Raw genomic sequence first — 17,483 nt, 5'->3', positions numbered from 1 at the left:
AGCACCATCTGGGATTTGCGTGTCAAAGAATCATGGTTTACAGCTACAGATGTCCATAGCCTCCATGTGGAAGGAATTAGGGTAGCCGAGCATGACCCCACCCTAGGAAAGTCCCCAGTGGGGAGCAGGCAGATGCCACTCCCAAAGTAGAAGCTCCTGAACAGCTACTACACAATGGAGGGGGTTTGTAAATGTGACAGCATTTCACTCGAAATAAATGGTCCATTAGATATTTAGTATTTTGGATTTTTATTTTTGAAATTGCTGTCTTTTTAATCCATTGGTGAACTCTACATTTAAAAGAACACTCTAGGAAGCTTCTTGTAAAACAAAGCCATTTGTGCAGTTCAAACTCTCACTTCCCTGAAATCTTTCTCTTTTATAAAGTTGCACATTACTCTGTTTTCTTGCAGCAACAAATGCCTCCACACGCTAATGAGAACTGGTTCTATCAGGACAGATGCCACCACATTTATTTCAGGATAAAACTCTGATGTCGTGCCTCCTTGTTTGGCATCAATGTGCTGGAATGCACCACAGCAAGGGAGGTGATGACATTCTGTGTCTATGAAAAGCATATGAACAATTTTATGGGGTAGTTTCTCATCGGGCCTGCTTAGAGTCAAGGCAATAGACTAAATTAACTCTTGACAGCATTTTCAGTTCTGCAAGTCGATCAAATTTATTATAGAGATGCTTTTTTTTTTTATTAAAAACAGAGCTACCCTATGACACAGCAATTGCACTACTGGGTATTTACCCCAAGGACACAGATGTAGTGAAAAGAAGGGCCATATGCACCCCAATGTTCATAGCAGCAATGTCCACAATAGCCAAACCGTGGAAGGAGCTGAGATGCCCTTCAACAGACGAATGGATAAAGAAGATGCGGTCCATATATACAATGGAATGTTACTCAGCCATCAGAAAGGATGAATACCCAACTTTTACATCAACATGGTTGGGACTGGAGGAGATTATGCTAAGTGAAATAAGTGAAGCAGAGAAAGGCAATTATCATACGGTTTCACTTATTTGTGGCACATAAGGAATAGCGTGGAGGACATTAGGAGAAGGAAGGGAAAAATGAAGGGGGGGAAATCGGAGGGGGGATGATCCATGAGAGACTATGGACTCTGAGAAACAGACTGAGGGTTTTAGAGGGGAGTGGGGAGGGGGGATGGGTTAGCCTGGTGATGGGTATTAAGGAGGGCATGTACTGCATGGAGCACTGGGTCTTATACAGAAACAATGAATCGTGGATCACTATATCAAAAACTAATGATGTATTGTATGGTGACTAACATAACATAATAAAATCAAATTAAATTTAAAAAAAAAAGATGCTTTTTTCCCCTTTTTTTTGTAATTCCTTGTCCCTCCATGAAGAAGAGATTAGGGAAACATCAGGCCCAAATCATTTTAACACAAAAGTCATCCGTGTTGAGGTGCCAACGACTCAAACTAAGAGTTATAAATAGTAATAAAAAGGGGCACCTGAGTGACTCAGTTGGTTAATTGTCCGATTCTTGATTTTGGCTCAGGTCATGATCTCAGGGTCATGGGATCGAGCCCAGCATCAGGCTCTACACTCAGCTCAGTGTCTGCTTGAAATTCTCTCTTTCCCTCTCTCTCTCTGCCCCCACCCCCTCACACTCTCTAAATAAATAAATAAATATAATCTTTAAGTAAATAAGTAACTAGTAATAAAAGTAATCTCTTCAAGTAGCAAAGTGATCCACAACCAAAGACTCCCTAAAATCTATTTACAAATGAAAACTTTACATTGTAAAGCAGTTAGCTTTAAGGTTGGTTAATTCAACTGCGCAATTATAGCATCAATAACTTGGATTCTTTCCATTTTCTATTCTGCTAGTTCTGACCTTTTACAGTTCTCCTTATGGTCACTTGGCTGCAACAATTTAGCATCACTAATGCTCAAGCAGAAATATCCAAAAGCCTATTTCTAAATTAATCACTGATGAGAAATGACTTTAGCATGATTGTCTTAAATGATCATTAGTTTCTCTCCGGGGCCAGGAAAGAGGGCCTCCTCCTTCTAAACAATGGTCTGACACTTGAACAAAATCAATGTTTGGTAAAAAGGAAGAAGAAAAGACTGGGTAGTTGGTAGTCTACCAAAAGCTGTCATTAAGACGGATTTGTGATTGATAATTGACAACACTAAATGCTGGAAAACAGGAGAGAAATTCATTTACAGTCCTAGGTGAGAAATATTTCAAACCTGAAATGTATAGTCAGCCAAACTATCAATCAAATAGGAGATAAAATAAATCCAGTTTCAGGTAGGGAGGAATCAGAAAGTTCATCTCCCATAAACCTTTCTAAAAATTAAAAAAAAAACCATTTGAAGATGTATTCCATCTTCCATCAGAGCAAATAGGAATCCAAGAAAGAGGAGTATCTGTGATGCAGGCAAAGTGAAATTAACTCAGGAGTGCAATGAAAATGAATCTTAGCTTGAAATGCTGCAACAGGCCTAGAAAACAATAGGTCAAAATTAAAATGAGACGTATCAAAGGACCCCCCCCCCCGTATGTCTTCAAAATCCAAATGGTTCCATTACACAATTCTATGATTAGGAACCTAGAAGTTTTTAATCAGATGAAAGCATATGCTTCTGTCAACAGCAACAACAACAAATAAAACAGCTACAAATTCCAGAGAAAATAAATAGCCATACAACACCATGGTACAAATATAAAGCAGAATAAAAGGTGGCATGACATTGAGCAAATAGTTAATTGTAAATAAAAAAGAATCCATTTAACCATGAGGTTTACAAAGTTTCCTGCCAGTGGTCCATGGTAGTGGAATAGGATTACATTTCCTTTGCCATGGATCTAGTCATACTTTTTTGAGGCTCATCAGTAGATGATATTTATATAATTGTAACTTTACAAATTCTGGTTTTGGCTTTGCGGTTTTTATAATCAGTCTATAGGCAAAATCAGGAAGATTAATTATAGTCAAAGAACCAAATGTCGAGGTTATAAGTCTTGAAGATGTGTGAAAGTCATGTTATAGCTGACAGAAATTGAGAAAGTTGAAGAAAAAAATGAAGGTGCGCTCAATTTCTCATTTATCTGAGGAAAGGAGTTAAGAAATATGGTCTGAATTTTATGGATTTAGAAGTAAAGATTTAACAACGACCAAACTAGGAGGGCCTGGGTGGCTCAGTGGGTTAAGCATCCAACTCTTGATTTCTGCTCAGGTCATGGTCTCAGGGTCCTGAGATGGAACCCCGCCCCAGGCTCTGTGCTGAGCATGGAACATGCTTAAGATTCTTTCTCTCCCTCTCCCTCTTCCCCTCTTGCATGTTCTTTCTCACATGCACACATGCACGCTCTCTCTCTCTCCCAAAAAAAATTAATTTATCAATTTAAAAACAAAACACAACAAAACAATGACCAAACTAGTAGCAATGAACACTCAGATGCTCAAACGATGATCCCCAAATACCATTTTCTACTGAAAGCAACCAGAACTCCTCAGAGAAATAATTAATCCAGGACTGCGGCAGCAAATGTGTCGCATGTGCCCGGAACACCTACCCATACTAGAAAGTGAGAAAGGTACCAAAGACTCTTGGAATCAGATCAAAAGGATTCAGGAGCAAATTTGAAGAGACTTTCATTGGTGAAAAACAAGACAATTTTGGGGCACCTGGGTGGCTCAGTCAATGAAACATCTGCCTTCAGCTCAGGTCATGATCTCAGGGTCCTGGGATCGAGCCCTACGTCGGGCTCCCTGCTCAGCACAGACTCTGCTTCTCCCTCCCCTTGCTCATGTATGAGCTCTCTCTTTCTGTCTGTCTCTCTCTCTCCCTCTCAAATAAATAAATAAAATCTTTTAAAAATATATGTTGAAAAATAAGACAATTTCAACATCACTAAGAATTGAAATACAGTGATTTGAAACACATCAAGTATGGGTTCACCATGATACTAATAGAAAAAGAAACTCAACACTAACCATTACAGGATGTTAGGGAATCAACTCATCACTTTCAAAACTGGTAGTTAAGCATGTTTTAAACTAATTAAGAGTTAAGCAATTCTTTCTACTTTTCCTATATCTGAGGATTATCAAATAGGCAAAGGTGAAATCTCTTTTCTAGAAGCATCCCAACTATTAAGTGAATAAAAACTGAGTCCATCACTACCATTAATGAATTAAAGGATCCAGGCAATAGTCATCAATGGCTGTAGGAATCATTAAAAAAGATACCACCAGACATGATGTACTGCCTGGCGGAATTTAATAAAACTATGTATGAAGTATTCTTGCCATAAAATCAAATCTCAATCTGAGCACGTCTCCAGATCTAATTACCAAGTTACAGGAAACACAAGGGAATGCAAGGGAAAACCTGTTGAGTGACACCATCGAGATGTAATCATGGAAATCCAGACAGTGGAAACTCTACAAACCAACCAACCCAGGTTCTTCAGCAAATTGCATTACAATGGGAAGAAAAAGTGGGGTGAGGGACCAATAAATCGAGAGGCTAAAGAGACATGTCAACCAATTGCAATCTGAGGACCTTATTTGGATCCTGATTTGAATAAACTGAAAAAAAAAAACCAAGATTAAAATATCAACAGTACCTGGCTCCTAAGGAATTATTGTTCCTTTTTTTTTTAGGTGTGGTAAGTGTATTGATTGCAGTTATATTGTGGGGTATTTTATTCTTATTTTTAAGAAATATATACTGAAATATTTACAGATAAAATGATACAATGTCTAAGATTTGTGTCAAAATAATCAGTAGAGGGGAGTAGGTGGGGACATGGCTGAAACAAGATTGGTTATGGGTTCATAGGAGCAGCTAGGTGCTAGACACACGGCAGCTTACTATATTCTTCTCTCTACTTCTGCATATGTTTGAAAATTTCCATATTAAAAAATTGTTCAGAAGATCAAGTGTTAAGTGTGTTATTTAAAGCTAAAAATTAACCACTACAAAGTCCAAAAGTCTAATGGAAATATTGAGGATCAGGAGCGGGAGGGTTGATGGGAGTTAGTGGATGTATTCTCAATCCCTCATCCATCCTTGAAAGGAGGCCCCGTACACTATCTACAGTGGGGAGATCAAGACATAGAGATACGCATAGGTGATTTAGAATTATAGCGGTAACCGCTAGAAACACAAGTATTTGTTAGGAGGAGGAGAGACTCCCTTCTCATTTTATACTATTTTACATTATGTGATGCCTTGAACTTGTGCACATAGTACTTTTTTTATTGTGGTAAAATACATAACATAAAATTTACCTTTTTAATAGTTTTTAAAGTGTATACAGTTCAGTAACATTAGGTACATTCCCAATGTTGCACAACCACCTCCGCTATCCATTTCCAGAGCTTTTCCGTCATCTCAAACAGAAACCTATTAAACAGCAATTCCTCACTACGCCTTTCCCCAGCCCCTGGTAAACACTGTTCTACTTTCTGTCTCTGTGAATTTGCCTATTCTCAGTGCCTCACATAAGTGGAATCATACAATATTTGTCCTTTTGTATCCAGACTATTTTACTTAGCATGTTTTCAAGGTTCATCCATGTATCAGAATTTCATTCTCTTTTACTGTGGAAAAATATACATTAAAGTTATCATTTTAACAATTTTTCAGTGTACAGCTCAGTGGCATTAAGTACATTCACATTGTGGTGCGACCCTTACCACCTTCCATCTCCAGAACTCTTTCATCTTCTCAAACAGAAATTCTGTACCCATTAAGCAATAACTCCCCATTCCCTCTGCTCCCAGCCCCTGCAAAGCACAATCTCATTTTCTATCCCTAGGAAACTGACAACTCTAGGTACCTCATATCAGTAGACTCATACAATATGTGTCTTTTTGTGTCTGCCTTATTTAACTTAGCATGGTGTCTTCAAGATTCATTCATGTGTAGCATGCGTCAAAATTTCATTTCTTTTTAAAGCTGCATAATATTCCATTGTGTGTATAGAACACATGTTTTTTATCCATTTGTCTGTTGGACATTTGGGCTGCGTCCACCATTTTTTTATTGTGAATGATGTTGTTATTAACATTGGTGTACAAGTATCCGATCGATATTTGCTTGTAATTCTTTTGGATATATCTCTAGGAGTGAAATTGCTGGATCATATGGTAATTCTATGTTTAACTTTTTGAGGAACTACCAAACTGTTTTCCACACCATTTTACATTTTCACTGGTAATGCACAAGGTTTCCCATTTCTCTACATCCTTGCCAACAACTGTTATTTTCTGGGTTTTTATTTGTTTTTGATAATAGCCATCCTAACGGGAGTGAAGTGTTGTTTCATCATGGATTTTGATTTGCATTGCCCTAAGGACTAGTGATGTTAAATATCTTCATGTGTTCATTGACCATTTTTATATCTTCTTTGGAGAAATGTCTATTGAAATCCTTTTTTCAAGTTGATTTTTAGATCCAGTTTTGGTATTTTTTTTTCTGAATTATAGGAGTTCTTTATTTATTCTAGATATTACTCTCTCTCTTTCTTTTTTTTAAGAGAGAGAGACAGAGCTAGCATGAGGAGGGGAGGGGAGAATCTTAAGCAGACTCCACGCTCACTGTGGGGCCTGATGTGGGGCTTGATCTCACCATCCTGAGATCATGACCTGAGCTGAAATCAAGAGTCCGATGCTTAACCGACTGAGCCCCACCTTCCAGAAAAATTTTTAACTAGGTAGTAATCTCTTAAGAGATATACAATTTGCAAGTATTTTTCCTATTCCACGGGTTGTCTTTTCACTATGTTAATTGTATCCTTTGATACACAAGTTTTCATTTTGAAGAAGTCCAGTTTATCGATTTTTTCTTTTGTAGCCTAAGCTTTGGCATCATATCCAAAAAGTTTTTGCCAATCCAATGTCACTCTTTCTTCTAAGAGTTTTTATAATTTTAGCTCTATGTGTAGAGCTTTGATCATATATTTTTTGATATATGATATAAAATAAAATCACATGTATTATTTTTAAAGTTTAAAAATAAACATTTGTTTATATATACATATGTTACTCAGCCATAAAAAAGAATGAGATCTTGCCATTTGTGACAACATGGATGGACCTAGAGAAGATTATGCTAAATTTCACAATAAGTCAGACAGAGAAAAACAGATGCCATATGATTTCACTTATATGTGGAATCTAAAAAACAAAACAAATGAACAAAAACACAAACCAAAAAAAAAAGCAGAAACAGACCCATAAATACGGAGAACAAACTGATAGCTGCTGTGGGGTGGGAGACGGCAAGATGAGTAAAATGCGTGAAGGGGAATGGGAGGCCCAGGCTTCCAGTTATGGGATGAACAAGTCACGGGAATACAGCACAGGGAATATAGTCAGTGTTATCGTAAGAGTGTTGTATGATGACAGATGGTAGCTGCACTTGTGGCAAGCACAGCATAACATACAGAGTTGTTGAATCACAATGTTGTATACCTGACAATAATATAACATTGTATGTCAACCATACTTCAATAAAATAAACGCTAATGAAGATAAGACATAAAATTATTTTCAAATGTTGTAGGTCATTCAACAGGATGTTGGCTACTTTTTAAAAATTACCCTTGAATAGTTACTATAGTTCAAAGCTATAGAAACTCATAGCTTTGAAAATCACATTGTTGGGGCGCCTGAGTGGCTCAGTTGGTTAAGCGTCTGCCTTCAGCTCAGGTCATGATCCCAGCATCCTGGGATCAAGTCCAAGTCCCCCTCCCCGAGAGGGAGCCTGCTTCTCCCTCTCCCTCTGCCCCTCCCCTCTGCTCATGATCTCTCTCTCTCTCTCTCTCAAATAAAAAAATAAAATCTTTTAAAAAAAATTTTTTAGTTAAAAAAGAAAATCACATTGTTTTAACTTTTCCTAAGTTCTGCAATTGGGCTTTGGTTGAATTGTTTTGGAAAGTCCAGAACAGTCCCTGACTTTAAGGTCAGCAATGACTCTTTCCCACAGTGCTCTGGAAAACCTCAACCCCTGACAGGAGCAGGTGGTTTCCAGCCTATTCAGTTCCAGGGAAGTTTAGCTTCTCGTTTGCTTCATGAGGAAGAACAAGACTAGGTTCTCTAAGCTTAGTGCATTCCACACAGTAGGTGATCAGTAAAGTCTGTTCAATGTTTGTCTGATTGGTTTGTTGACTATCAGGTTCCTGGAACTGAGCACATCCTTTTCACTGTGGTGCTAGCTAGTGACCAACATGTACACAGGGAACACCCACATGAGTTCAGCCTCTGTTGGGCCTCCACTGACAGATCTCCCAGCTTAGAAAAATGAGGGACTCTGAAAGTTTGTCTAGATTTGCAAGTCCTTCCTCCTCCTTGAAGTCTCTAAGCCTGGGCATTTAAGGTGATTGGGCACTTGGAGGGTACCTTCCATTAGCACCAGCCTTCACATTAGCACCATGGACACAAGCCTTTCTGTGAAATCATCACCTCTCCATAGACCTGCCCTATGAAATGCAACAACAGCTTCCTTTTGGTGAATACTTAATTGATTCTATGTGACTGTGTCATCCAATTCTAAGAATAAGCTGGGAACTTGGATGTTTTTAGTTCTATTTTACTGAGGATTAATCGGCGTATTTCAGGTTATACAGGTAGAGTTCAAACCCAAGTCTGGCCATCACAGTATATAGACAATCGTACTCTCATCCTCCAACACTGACAAATTATCTCATAGAAGAGCAGTTCTCAAAGGCCTATCATCATTCCTTGGCCTCCCAGCTAAAGTCCTTTAGCAAAGCCTTCAAGAATTCCAAAGATGTAATAACTGCCCTGAGAAGACTGATCAATGGGATTGTTCTGGAAGACTCTGCTTCCTGTAGGGCAACTTACTACAAGAAAATAGGGCTCTCATCAGCTCTCCCTGAAACAGCTGTAAAAAAAAAAAAAATTAGGAATCATCCCTAGAATCTTCCTAAATTCTGAAAAAGCAAATCCAGTTACGAAGAAAATACATATTTTATTTTCAGTGTCCTGAAAGAATGGTTTGGGAGGTCAAATGTATGATACAACAGAGTTGTATTTTGTTGGCTGTTATATTCTTTAGCTTATATACCAGCTCCTATACACTAACACGGCAAGTACTTTGAGACCCCCAGAGGAAGGTAGCAATAAATAAAAGTTGAGAGACTAAGGGTTTCAGTGTTTGACTGCTGCCTAATTGGGTAACTTTGGGTTAGCCACTTAAGATCACTAAATATTATTTTTAATTTGTACATTCATTCTTTCATTAAAACAGTCAAATATTTATAAGGCCTCTTCTGTTCTGAAATATATATCGTGTAGTTTTAACTTATGGAGGTGACACAGAGAGGTCAATGCTAGTGAAAGAATTTATTCTATTTCCCAAGAGAAAGGGACACACCACTCCAAGCAGGGCCACCTGGGAAGCATCAGGCTGGCCAAGAGGCAGAATACAAAAGCAAGGGGAAAGTCTGAGTCAGTCTCTATTGAGGCTCCCTCAGGAAAGACAAAGCAGGGTAATGAATTTAGGATTGACTGATTGAATAATTACAGGGGGCTTTGGGCAATAGGGATGGTCTCTAGTTACCTGGTATCTGGCTCTAGGATGATATAGGGCAGAGGAAGAGCTGGTGAGCTGTGTGAGTTAGATGAGGAGGTGGTGAAGGCCATAGACCTGGGACAGTTTGGTTTGCATGTGAGAAAGATGCTCCTGGCCAAGTCATGTGCTAGCTCTAAGAATTGGCTAGACCTGGGAAGGGCAATCCCTCCCAGGGTCTGCAAGACTCCCAAATGCCAGAGTATCAAGAATGCAGAAAATAAGAAAATACAGTTAATAGGAGTGATGTCAGCAAGGTGGCAGAATAAGAGTTTCCAGGACTTGTCCCTCATAGAAACATCAATTTGAACAGCGATTCACATGAAAATAACTTCATAAGAGCTGAGGAATCCAGGTGAGAGTTTGCAGCACCCGAGTAGAGCACAGAAATAAGAAAATGCATTGAAGAGGGTAGGAAGGACAGTTTCACATTATCCATGTGCTATGGCCTGAATGCTTGTGTCCTCCTAAAATTCACGTGTTGAAACCTAATGTCCCCTGTGATGGCATTAGGAGGTGGGGACTTCGGGGGACCTTGGGAGGCAGAGCCCTCATGAATCAGATTAGTGCCTTATAAAAGAAGGCCACAAAAGCTCCCTTGCCCTTCTTACCATGTGAGGACACAGTGAAAAGTCAGAATTCTGCAATGCAGAAGAGATCCCCACCAGCACCTGGCCATGCTGGCACCCTGATCTTGGACTTCCAGTCTCCAGAACCATAAGAAATAAATTTCTGTGTCTATAATCCACTCGGTCTGTAGTATTTTATTTTGGCAGCCTTAACAGACTAAGACACCACACCACCCCTCCCCAACCCCTTACAGTACAGCATGGAGAAAGATACCCACTTCATGGAGGCAGGAGAGTGACGTGAGCATCCATTGTTACCACAGCCCCCAGCATTAAGCTTGCCTCAGTGAACCCTGGCAGCAAGCTGGCCTATGCAGCCTCAGTCTCCAGGCTCACCCCAAGTGCCAAGCCAGCCCCTAAACCCAGGCCCTGGCTTGCCCCTATGGACTTGGGCTCCAGGTCAGCTCCTAGAGTCTCAGGCTCCAAGTCGACCTCAATGCCAGTCTGACCTCCATGAACACAGGCACCAGGCCTCCTTCAGTAAACCCTGGTGCCAGGTCAGCCCCCACAGACTCAGCACAAACTCCATCCCTGTGGATCTAGGCATCAAGCCAATTGAGGGCCAACCTGGTCCCTGAGGACTCAGGCTCAAAGCCTGCGCCAGCACCAAGAGGGCCTCCAGCTCTGCCCCTGTGAACCCTAGTGCCAGGCCAGCCATGCCGACCCAGTGTACTCAGGTTCTGGGTGAACCCCTGTGGACCTAGGTACTAGGCTAGCCCCAATGGACCCAGGCACCAGGCTCACCAGCCCACTGACCCGGACATAATTATAGGCCACAATTGGCCTATCCAGGATTTCTGGACAGGCTGACTGGTGAGGAGCTTTTCCTGTCAAAGCCAGTCTGTAAAGAGGAGAAGAGGTGACTATTTCTTCAAATGCACAGACACAAGGCAATGAGGATCATGAATAATCAGAGAACTATGACAACACCAAAAGAATAAAATAAAGCTCTAGAAACTGATCCTAAAGTAATGGAAACCTACAAACTCCCTGGCAAAGAATTCAAAATAATTGTCAAAATAAAGAAGCTCAGTGAGCTACAAGAGAACACAGATGAATAACTAAACAAAACCAGGAAAATAATACATGACCAAAATGAGAAGTTCAACAAAGAGACAGAAACCATAAAAAGGAACCAAATAATTTTTGGAGCTGAAGGACACAGTGACTGAACTTAAAAACTGAAGAGAGTTTCAACCGTAGACTCAATCAAGCAGAAGGAAGAACAACATTGTATTATCAGATAAGTTTTGTGTTAGGTGATTTTGTCCAACTGCAGACCAACATAAGTGTCCTGAGCACATTTAAGGTAGGCTAAACTAAGCTATAATGCTTGGTAGGTTAGGCGTATTAAATGCATTTTTAATTACAATATTTTCAACATAGGATGGGCTTATAGGGACATAACGCCATCATAAGTTAAGGAAGATGTATGCACATTGTTAAAGTTCCAGGAGGAGCAGGGAAAGAAAAAGGGACAGAAAATGTATTTAAAGAAATAATGACAGGAAACCTCCCAAATCTGAAGGGTTACAGATCCATGAAGCCCAAAGAACTCTTGATACAATAAACATAAAGAGATCATCACCAAAATACATTATAATCGAATTCTCATAAGTCAAAAGACAAAGACAGAATTTTAAAAGAAGCAGGAAAAAAGTGACTTGTCATGCAAGGGAACCCCCATAATACTGTCAGTGGATTTCTCAGCAGAAACAGGCCTGGAGAAAGTGGGATGATATAGTCAGTGTTGAAAGAAAACAATTGCTGACCAAGATTACTATACCCAGCAAAGCTGTCCTCCAGAAATGAAGAGGAGATAAAGACTTTATCAGGCAAAAAAAAAAAAAGCTGAGGAAGTCCATCACCAATAGACCTACCTTGCAAGAAATACTACAGGGAGTTCTTCAAGTTGAAATGAAAATATACTAACTAATAAACATAAAAACATATGAAAGTATAAAACTCACTGTAAAGGGAAGAATATAGTAAAATTCAAATACTTTAGTACTGTAATAGTGGTGAATAAATTAGTCTTAACTCTAGTGTAAAAGTTTAGACAAAGTGTTTTTTTAAAGCTATAGCTACAATAACTCACTAATGGATACACAATATTAGATGTAAACTGTGACATCAACCACAAAATATGGGAGGAGAAGTAAAAATGTAGTTTTTGTATGTGGTTGAAGTTAAGTTGTTATCAGCTTAAAACAGACTTTTATAACTATAAGATATTTTATGTAAGCCTCATGGCAATCACAAAGAAAAAAACCTAAACCTACACAGAAGATTAAGAGAAAGGAATCAAAGGATACCACTACCAAAAAAGAATAAATCATCAAATCACAAAGGAAGACAGCAAAAGAGGAAGAAAGGAACTACAAAGCAATCAAAACACAATTAACAAAAAGGCAATAATACGTCCTTACCTATCAATAACTACCTTAAATGAAAATGGATTAAATTCTCCAATCAGAAGACACAGAGTGGCTGAATGGATTAAAAACACAATTCAACTACATGCTTATGAGAGATTCACTTTAGCTTTAAGTACACTCACAGGCTGAAAGTGAAAAGAACGAAGATATTCCATGCGAATGGTAACCAAAGCAGAGTGGGAATGACTATCCTTATATCAAGAAAAAATAGGCTAAGTTAAAAAACTGTCATATGAGACAAAGAAGATCACTATATAATGATAAAAGGATCAATTCACTCAGAAACTACAACAATTGTAAATACATCTGTACTCAACATTGGAGTACCTGAATATACAAGGCAGATATTAACAGAATTGAAAAGAAGAATAGACAGCAATATAATAATAAATGATGACTTCAGTACCCCACTTCAACAACGTATACATCATCCAGACAGAAAATCAATAAGAAACGCTGGACTTGAACTGCTCTTTAGATCACATGGACCTGACAAGCATAAACAGAACATCCCAAACACCAGCTGCAGAATGCATATTCTTTTCAAGTGCACACAGAACATTCTCCAGGATAGACCACATGTTAGGCCACAAAACAAGTCTTAACAAATTTAAGAAGGTTGAGATCATATCAAGTATCTTTTCTTTTTCATATCACAATGTTTGAAACTAGAAATCAATAATAGGAGCAAAATTGGAAAATTCACAAATATGTAGAAATTAACAGCACGCTCCTGAGCAATCAATGGGACAAAGAAGAAATCAAAAGGAAAATAAACATTATCTTGAAACAAATGAAAATAGAGCACAGAATACAAAAACTTAAGGGATATACTAAAATCAGCTCTAAGACAGAAGTGTATAGAAATAAATTCTTATATTAAGAAAACAGATCGCAGATAAACAACCTAATTTTATACCTCAAGGAACTATAAAAAGGACAAACTAAGCCCAAAGTTAGCAAAAGAAAGGAAATAATAAAGATCAGAGCAGAAATAAATGAAATAGACATCTCATGCATAGCATGGTGACTATAGTTATTAATATTATATTGCATACTTGAAATTTGCTAACAGAGTAAATCTTAAATGTTCTCACCACACTCATGTGAACAGTAACTATATGAGGTGATGGATACAGTAGTTAGCTTGATCATGGTCACCATGGGCACTTGGAGGGTACCTTCCATTAGCACCAGCCATTTGTGACATTTGTGACAACATGGATGGACCTAGAGTCCATATACATGACATATACAGTCATGTATATGAAAATATGTACATTTTTTATTTGTTAATCATACCTCAATAAAGTTGAGAGAAAAAAGAAAATATAGTTAATAAAATTGGCCCAGTGATGAATAGATGGCAAATAGACAAAAAAAATCTAAGAAAACACAACTAAAATCTCTTCTATATCTTTCTTATTCTTTGTGCTAGGTCCTGAAAATGTAGTGAGCAAAACCATCATAGTTATCTTTATGGAACATTTAGTCTAATTATAAAATAAGGAGGCTGGATCAGGTCAGCTAAGTTCTGTAATTCATTGCACAGTATCTACATGGTTAGGGCATCAACGTCTGAGTTATTTGCTAAGTCCTTGGACAGGATGTAGCCCTTAATTACAGCATTGTTTCAGCAGGGAAAAAGATTTTCTTTAAGCAACCAGCTCTGGGTTGGTTTCCAGGAATGCACCGCGAAAATGAGTAGAGCTAGTGTCCCTCTGCCCACCCCAGAGCTGCATGCAGCAAGGCAGGGGGAAGAGAGAGATCCAGGTCCTGCTCAAGGCTTGCAGTGGCTGAGGACAGAGGGTGGTCTGCCCGACCCAATGCCAGAGGACCAGAATCTCCCTGGGCATGACTGCTATGCCACTGACAACCAGCAGTGAAAACTGGAGGTAGACGGCAGGAGTAAAGAATCAATGCTTCAGTCAGGGGGATGGGACAGAGAGCCACAGTGCACTTTTTTCTTTCCAACAATTTTACTTCCTCAATATATCACAAATCTAGATCACAATTCTTTCTTTCATTCATGGCCATTGTAACCCATGCCGCCATCATCTTTCTGGACCATTCCAACCGTTCCCTCGCCAGTCTCCCTGCCTCCACTCCCTGCCACCACTCACCCTCCTACTGCCCCTTTTCCAGATGATTTCTTCTTCTATCATGAGTTATTCAGAAGTATTTTAACATTTCTAAGAACATGGAAAATTGGGGAATTTTTTTCCTACCAACTTGTTTTCTCATTTCATTGCCCTGTATTGAGAGAACATGGCCTAGATAGTACTGAAGTGTTGTAATTTCTCAGGGTGTGTTGTTGGGTCAGTATGTGATGTTTCATGTGTGCTTGAAAAAAAAGTTAAAATTCTCCCATTATAAATGTGGATCTGTCAACTTCTCCTGTGACTCTGCCAGGTTTTGCTTTAGATATCTGAAGGTTATGGGTTTAGGTAAATATAGATGTATAAAGATTCCAAACTGTGGTATCTTTCTGGTAAGCTGTAGCCTTTTCCACTGGGGGATGATCTTTCTGATGGTCTCGCCTTTGAGGGAGAACTGCCCTGTGCTGGCTGCCAGCATGCCCTGTCTCTGTAACAGCACTTTGTCCTCACCCCCTAAGGCTTCTTGATATTGGTGACCCAGAAGGAGACCACCTCTGCTTTGGGTATCTGTCAGCCCAGGAAGGTCATAGAAATCCATGGACAAATCAGCAAGCCCAAAGTACTACATAAATAATATTAGTACTCAGCTATTTAGGTGTTTTAACATATAATGTACACATAATGATGGATCAATGTAAGGTCATCACATAACAAACGTACCCACTCCAGGGGCACCTGGGTGGCTCAGTTGGTTAAGTGACTGCTTTCAGCTCAGGTCACAATCCCAGAGTCCCAGGATCGAGTCCCACGTTGGGCTCCCTGCTCAGCGGGGAGTCTATTTCTCCCTCTGACCCTCTCCTCTCTCACTCCATCTCTCTCTCTTTCAAATAAATAAATAAAATCTTTTAAAAAAAATAAAACAAATGTACCCACTCTGCTAGGAGGCTACACATGTGGAGGGAAGGGGTATGTGGGAAATCTCTGTACCTTCTGCTCAATTTTGCTATGAGACTAAAAATGCCCTTAAAGCAGAGTCAAATAAAATATAGTATATTAGTAGAAAATTTGAGGTACAGTAAGGCCAATAGATCAGGAGATGGTTGCCATTGAAATATAGTTTGTCACAGTTCTCAAGAGGAGGAGGCATGGCTCAGAGGGCCACACAGGGAAGCACCAGTCAGGGGGCAGAGGGAGAGAGAGGAAACGTGGGCAAGAGCCTTTATTGCGGTTTCATTGGAAGGGACAGGAAAGTGGGGGTAAGCAGTTGAGGATTGGCTAGTTTTCGGCAGGCTCTGAGCCATAGGGGCTGTCCCTCATTGCCCAAGGCCAGGCCTTGGAGAGATTAGGGTCTGATAAAGGAAGTGATTGGGTGTGTCGGCTCTGGACTGGTTGGTTTGTATTTGTAGGGTGTGCTTGCTGGCAAGTTGTTCGCTATCTCTAAGAATCAGCTAGCCAGAATTGGCCAGGCAGATCAGCAAGACTCCCAGATGTCAAAGCATCAGATTACGAGGAGGGGTGGGGAGAGACATGGTTAATGCAGCAGGGCATTTGCTGTACGCCAGGCACTGTACTTGGGTTTTACGTCTCTTAAGCCCCAAAAACGCTAAGAGGAAGAGATGAGGAAACAGGCCCAGAGGGACATGAAGCAACTTTACCAATGTCACAGAACAAGTACATAGTGAAATCTGGTCTGACTCCAAAACAGTTTTCTAAGTGGTTTCCAAAGAAGCTCTAACATTAATTCTACGAAAGGAGGGAATGTAACTCATATCAGTTGTTGGCCCTTGGCCTTGAAGGCTTGGGTACTCCCTGCCCTTTCCTGTTCTCCAACATCTGGATACTACCTAGTCTCCCTGGGACCCATATAACTCAGATTCCTGGTCCTAGTTCCTTACCAGGGGTTTGAACCTCTACCCAAGGGCTCTGCCCACAAAGCCAATGAGCAATGAGGTTGTAGTCTCTTTGGTCAAGCAGAGAATGAAATGGTCAAGACCACATGTTTCTAAGGCCATGATCACCAAGTTCCAGGCCCCAGCAAGATCCCCTATAGTCACACCCCACACCCACCCTGCACACACTGCTCTACTCAGGCAACTCAGAGCAACACTGACCAGCCTATTAGGATTCTGTCCCCAACCCCATGCTGGGCTTAGAGTGTCCTCAGCCCTGAGCACTACTGATCTCACAGTCACCCATTTCTCTCTTTCATGCCCCTGCCCCCTCCCTCCCATGCATCTGCAGAGACCCACCCAGAGCAGGGTCCCCCCAGCCCCCACCCCAACCACAGCCCTGGCCCTGCCCAGGAGCAGGTGGGTAGCTTTAGGAAACATCTTCTCTCAGAAGCTAAGCCTCAGAAATACATGCCAAACTGGCTGCTGGGCCACTCGGGGACTCTGGCCGTGGTTCATCAGCCAGTGCTATACCATGGGCCATTCTCCATAGTTTGGACAGGCCTGGGTGAGGAGAAATCTGGCAGCAATGAGAAGGGAAGTGAGCACTCACAATGTCTGCCCCCATCTGCCACTCCCACTTCTCCAGACACTCACGATGCCCCTCCACAGGCCACCCGGCCCCTCCACAGCCAGGACCTGCTTTGTTCACTCTCCACCCTGCCCAACTCCTGAGAGGCGCAAAGCTCACCTCTCAGGCCCAACCCAAGTTGCCTGATTCTCAATGATGGAGCTGGAAGAGACCTTGGAGATAATAACACTCA

This window comes from Callorhinus ursinus, unplaced genomic scaffold (genome assembly GCF_003265705.2).
Source record: "Callorhinus ursinus isolate GAN/ISIS: 27379988/994484 unplaced genomic scaffold, GSC_fseal_2.0 scaffold62, whole genome shotgun sequence".
In the NCBI taxonomy this organism is placed as follows: domain Eukaryota; kingdom Metazoa; phylum Chordata; class Mammalia; order Carnivora; family Otariidae; genus Callorhinus; species Callorhinus ursinus.
This window is presented reverse-complemented; position numbering follows the sequence as displayed.